This window comes from Bison bison, unplaced genomic scaffold (genome assembly GCF_000754665.1).
Source record: "Bison bison bison isolate TAMUID 2011002044 unplaced genomic scaffold, Bison_UMD1.0 scf7180017864136, whole genome shotgun sequence".
In the NCBI taxonomy this organism is placed as follows: domain Eukaryota; kingdom Metazoa; phylum Chordata; class Mammalia; order Artiodactyla; family Bovidae; genus Bison; species Bison bison.
Window position 1 is genome coordinate 8,781,845 of NW_011494708.1, and position 6,238 is coordinate 8,788,082.

The window sequence follows — 6,238 nt, forward strand, 5'->3', positions numbered from 1 at the left end:
CCAGTACTTTGGCCACCTCATGCGAAGAGTTGACTCACTGGAAAGGACTCTGATGCTGGGAGGGATTGGGGGCAGGAGGAAAAGGGGACGACAGAGGATGAGATGGCTGGATGGCATCACTGACTCGATGGATGTGAGTCTGGGTGAACTCCGGGAGTTGGTGATGGACAGGGAGGCCTGGTGTGCTGTGATTCATGGGGTGGCAAAGAGTCAGACACGACTGAGCGACTGAACTGAACTGAACTGAACTGAAAATCTACTCCACATGGCCCATTTGGCTACTGACTTAGCTGATTTTATTTCATAGCATTCTAGGCTTGGCCATGTTCACATAGCCTTCCTTTTCCAGGTTAATGTATTGCATAATCTACTTGGACCACAGTGTAACTGTGATATCTATCAGGCTGATAGAAGAAAATGAAATTTGGCTAACGTTAGGAACTAAGTAGGACCAGTTTTCCACCATCTTATCTTCTTCTTTGTGTTTTTCCCACTTATATTCTGAGCTACAACTATCTCTTTTGGTTTGGCACCATGAGATTCATAGCAGTGTATAGGAGACAGTGACCAAAACCAAACCAAAGTAAAAGAAATGCAAGAAGGCAAAGAGGTAGTCTGAGGAAGCCTTACAAAATAGCTAAGAAGAGAAGAGAAGTGAAAGGCAAAAATACGCTCAACTGAATGAAGAGTTCTAAAGAATAACAAGGAGACAAAAGAAATCCTTCTTAACTGAGCAAGGCAAAACAGTAGAGGAAAAGAGTAGAATGGGAAAGACTAGAGAGCTCTTTGAGAAAATTGGAGATACCAAGGGACTAATTCATGCAAAAATGGGCACAGTAAAGGACAGAAATGGCAAGAAACTAACAGAGGCAGTAGGGATTAAGAAAAGGTGGCAAGAATTCACAGAACTATACAAAAAAGATCTTAATGACCCAGATAACCATGATAATATGGTAACTCACCTAGAGCTAGACATCCTGGAGTGTGAAATCAAGTGGGCCTTAGGAAGCATTACTACAAATAAATCTAGTGGAGATGATGGAATTCCAGCTAAGCTATTTCAAATCCTAAAAGATGATATTGTTAAAGTGCTGCACTCAATATGCCAGCAAATTTGGAAAACTCAGCAAGACTGGAAAAGGTAAGTTTTAATGCCAATCCCAAAGAAAGGAAATGTCAAAGAATGTTCAAACTACCATCCAATTGTGCTCATTTCACATGCTGCCAAGTAATGTTCAAAACTCTTCAAGTTAGTCTTCAGCAGTACATGAACTAAGAACTTCCAGACATACAAGCTGGATTTAGAAAAGGCATAGGAACCCGAGATCAAATGGCCAACATTCATTGGATCATAGAAAAAGTAAGGGAGTTTCCCTCCTCTCCCCCCAAAAAAAATCTGCTTCTGCTTCATTGCTACAATAAAGCCTTTGACTGTGTGGATCACAACAAACTGGAAACTTCTTAAAGAGATAGGAATATCAGACCATCTTACTCACCTCCTAAGAAACCTATATGCAGGTTAATAAGCAACAGTTAGAACTGGACATGGAACAATGGATTGACTCAAAATTGGGAAAAGAATATGACAAGGCTGTATATTGTCTTGCTGCTTACTTAACTTATACAGAGAGTAAATCATGTGAAATGCTAGGCTAGAGGAATCACAAGGTGGAATCCAGATCACCAAGAGAAATATCAACAACCTCAGAAATGCAGATGACACCACCCTTATGGCAGAAAGTGAAGAGGAACTATAGAGCCTCTTGATGAAAGTAAAAGAGGAGAATGAAAAAGCTGGCTTAAAACTCAACATTCAAAAAAAAAAAAACAAAAACTCAACATTCAAAAAAGGAAGATTATGGCATCCAGTCCTATCATTTCATGCCAAATAGATAGGGGAAAATTAGAAACAGTGACAGATTTTATTTTTTGGGGCTCCAAAATCACTGTGAATGGTGACTGCAGAAATGGAATTAAAAGATGCTTGCTCCTTGTAAGGAAAGCTTTGACAAACCTACACAGCATATTAAAAAGCAGAGACCCCTCACACTTTGCTGACAAAGGTCCCCCTAGAAAACTATGGTTTTTCCAGTAGTCATGTATGGATGTGAGAGTTGGATCATAAAGACTGAGCATTGAAGAACTGATGTTTTCAAATTGTGGTGCTGGAGAAGATTTTTCAGAGTCCCTCGGACTGCACAGAAACAATCCTATCAATCCTAAAGGACATTAACCCTGAATATTCATTGGAAGGACTGATGCTAAAGCTGAAGCTCCAATACTTTGGCCACCTGATATGAAGAGTCCACTAATTGGGACAGACCCTGCTGGGAAAGATGAGGGCAAGGAAAGGGGGCAAGGACAGAGGATGAGATGGTTGGATGGCCTCATGGACTCAGTGGGCATGAGTTTAAGGAAATTCTGGGAGATAGTGAAAGACAGGGAAGCCTAAAGTGCTGCAGCCCAGGAGGTTGCAAAATATTGGACACAACTTAGTGAGTGAACAACAAGTCTTCCTCCAATTTCTATATCAATGATTCAAATTTTATATTTCTATATCTAGTTGGGAATATTTTGGTATCCTCACACAAAAATGGCAGGACGTAGAATTATCAAGTCAACTATTTTTGCAAGCTTGAATACAGAATTGGAATATTTTAAAATCTATTTATAAGGGATCAATTTTCACCAATTACTAGCTTAGGCTGGGTCAGGAGAATAAAATTCCCTATAGATATTTTAAAGAGAAGGATTTATAAAGAAACTAACAGACACATATACATTGAAAAATTTGGACACATGAAGGTCAGAGCTACTTCTAAAATTTACAAAAGCAAGAAATGTCAAAACACACAATGGTTAATATAGGTTGTCTGCAGAACCAGGTGGGTGATTTTTCAGATGAGACAGGAGCTACAGAAAAATCTACTGCTGAAAATCATGAGATGCTTATGGTTGCTATAGGAACAATATTAACCTTTGCTACTCTTTTGCTTATAAATCACATATAAATTCTTCTCACTAGTGGAATTTAATTCATAACTGCATGCAAGTGTTTCTGGGAAATGTAGTTCTTGGGCTTCTACATTGTAATGGAGAGTGTAGAAGAATTTGGGAATGAGGTTAGTTATTGGAAAATAAAAGTAATAATCATTGCATCAAGATAGTATATATGACAAGATAAATGCTCTTTAGTAAAAATTTGAAAATAGAAAAACAATAACATATTCTTTATGAAATGTTTTTTAATCAAATAACTAATCAAATAACATCTTATAAAAATCTTTGTGAGGTGATTTAATAGGTCAAAGGTCTTAGAGAAAATACAAAATTTTTAGTAAGGGAGAGAGAATATTAAGTCATAAAAGGATAGTGCCTCATAACATATTGAAAGTCATAATGGAGTAACCTATTTTGTTTGCTCAACCCTACAAAATGGATTTGAGTGCCCATTGAGGATATGTTCTCAGACATGTCCCTACACCACTAAATTGAGCTTTCTGTGAACTGTACCAAATTCAAGCATACTATCAGCCATTTAAAAAGAAATATCAGCTAGCTGAGACCTTGGTGGTAACCTTGTAACTATGCAATAATTTTAGATTGCAACCAATCCTGGCTTAACAAGCACCTTCACTTCTGGCCAGCTCCAATTATAGTTATTAATGAACAACTCATGTAACTAACTGTGATCTTGAGGTTCTTGCCTTTATAAGCTCCTTCTCTTTTGTAGCTGTGCCTGTGTGCTTGCTCATTCGCTTCAGTCATGTCTGACTCAAGCGAGTTGCCATGCCCTTCTCCAGGAGATCTTCCCAACCCAGAGATCCAACCATGTCTCCTGTATCTCCTGTAGTGACAGGCAGATTCTTTACCACTAGCACCACCTGGGCAGCCCATTTTGTAGTTGAGTGGAATACAATTCAAGTGCTTCTTTAATTTGTGTCTTCTGGGCTACAATCCTAACAAACCCCAGATAAACACTTTTTTATTTCAATCAGGTCTCCATTTCTGAAATTTTAGTTAACATAACTGTCATAGTTAGCAGAATTTGGACCAGCCACCCTCAGCAGTCTGGAACTCCTTTAGATTCAGTCTACAGTACCTACAGGTACTTTCCTACACCACTTTCCAAGTGGTGCTTGTGGTAAAGAACCCATCAACCAATGGAGGAGACACAGGAGACCAAGTTTTATCCCTGGGTGGGAAGATCCCCTGGAGGAGGGAATGGCAACACATTCCAGTATTCTTGCCTGGAGAATCCCATGGACAGAGAAGCCTGGCAGGCTATACGCCATGGGGTCAAAGAATCAGACATAAATGAAGTGACTTAACATGCACACACTAACCCATTGCATGCAGTTGTCTCTTCAATGGCTTGGAGGCTATGAAGTGAGGACTACTGGATCCCATTTGATTGCGGATTCTATTTGGGTATTTCTAAGTATCAACACTAGTTTCCCTCTCTTTGCGGGAGTAAGGAGGAATCTTTCTCCAGATTTGGGTTTCACAGTAAAAAAAAACAAAACAAAAAAAACACTTTTCTGATGAGTATTCAAAATAATAGGAAGCTCTTATAGAAACAATTCAAAGAAAGATAAACCCCTCCAAGAACCATCGTCAGTTTTATGCTTAACACCTGTGGACCCTTACCCTGTAACAACCTATGTAAATGAGTCTATTTACCTGGGATGATTTAAAATTACACTGGCCAAATTGAGGAACTTTCCAAATTCCCAAATTAGTCTATCTTTGTGCTTGACTGAAAAATATCTTGACCAGACAAAATAAGTAGGAAACATTTCAACTGGCATCTAGAAGCCTCCAAAGATAACACTGAGAAAATTGCCTCCCTTCATGCTGTAAATGAAAAGATGACTCAGAGTGTCTCTAAACTTGAAAAATCAGATGAACTTTCTTACCCTTCTTCTATCCCCCTTCCAAATTCTGCACCTTCTCCTCCATCCCTTTATTTGCCTTATTTGAACTTCCCTTTTATGTAACTGACTTACTTCTCCTCCTCCTCCATCAGTTGACACCCCAGAGCCCAGAGGAACTCTTGACACCCTGTTCTGACAGCTCCTTTAAAAAAAAACAAAAAAAACCCCATAAACTAAGCCCACCAGATGAAGGTAAAAACTGGCCCATCTTCTCAGCAGTTCCCCAGGCCTTCCTATAAGTAAACACCTGAGATAAAGCCCAGATTGAGTAATCTACTCAGTTAGTAGAACCTGAAACAAACAAGCAAAATGAGGGTAAGAACAAACTGCTACTAAATGGACTCTCTTGTCTAAGTAGCCTCCTTAAAATTACTTGTCAAAGGCAAATATAGATCTTAAAAATCTTCTCCACAAATAACCAAATATTTTTAGTCATCTGAGTGAGTAATCTTACTTATTTAATTGTTATTCATAAACTAGTGATCTTTGTATTGTAACTGATTCATGACTAAAATTTTGAAATGAAAACTATGATATCTCTGATTATGTTTGTTTACATGTCTAAGTTATAAATATATTATTTTCAACCACAAGTAATATAGCAAAATATTAATTTTTAAAAGATCTCTATTTAATTGGCTTAAGCAAATGATAAATTATATAAAGGTTCTCAAAAATATAATAAAATCTAAGCCAAATATTTTTCAAATTCATGTGATCCTTACCTGGAGAATCCCATGGACAGAGGAGCCTGGTAGTCTACAATTCATGGGGTCACAGAGTCAGACACGGCTGAGCAACTTTAAGCATGTTTATTTAATTAATAAATAACTTGTTTTTCTATCTGGGTTTGCTAATCAGGCTAATGTCTCGATTGCAAATTTGTCAGCAAAGGAAAAAAATTAAGATAATAACTAACTGCTTTAATGTCTCATGAAATTTTCATGAGTAATTCAAGTATGATTGTTAAGAACAAATGAATTAAATAGATGTAAATGAGATGATTTTTTTTAGGTTAACATTTTAACAATAATTATTTTATGATATGTCTACTTAAATTGTTTCCTAAATTTATTTGATGATTTATACCCTTAGAATTTTGCTAAGTTGATTTGAATGATGGAAATTCATTGAATATCTAAATCATTTCCAAATAAGATAACATACTAGACATTAGTTGCTAAACAAATGCTGGTTTATGTATTTTTGATCTCTTAATACAGAGATACTAAGTATGTTTGGGGTCTGTTCATACACATATTTTATGCTTTACTAAAAGATTATACTATGAAGTAAGATGT

General features: G+C 37.1%; 1 long non-coding RNA gene across 1 annotated transcript in view; it reads right to left on the bottom strand.

Annotated features, from left to right (window-relative positions):
• LOC104988576 overlaps positions 1–5,700 on the bottom strand; it is a 72,273-nt gene extending 66,573 nt beyond the window's left edge. Inside the window, exons 1-2 of the long non-coding RNA XR_825258.1 lie at positions 5,663–5,700; positions 5,010–5,079 (exon numbers count right to left, since the gene is read on the bottom strand). This is a non-coding gene — a long non-coding RNA (uncharacterized LOC104988576). The remainder of the gene's footprint in view (positions 1–5,009; positions 5,080–5,662) is intronic.
• Positions 5,701–6,238: the final 538 nt, after the last annotated feature.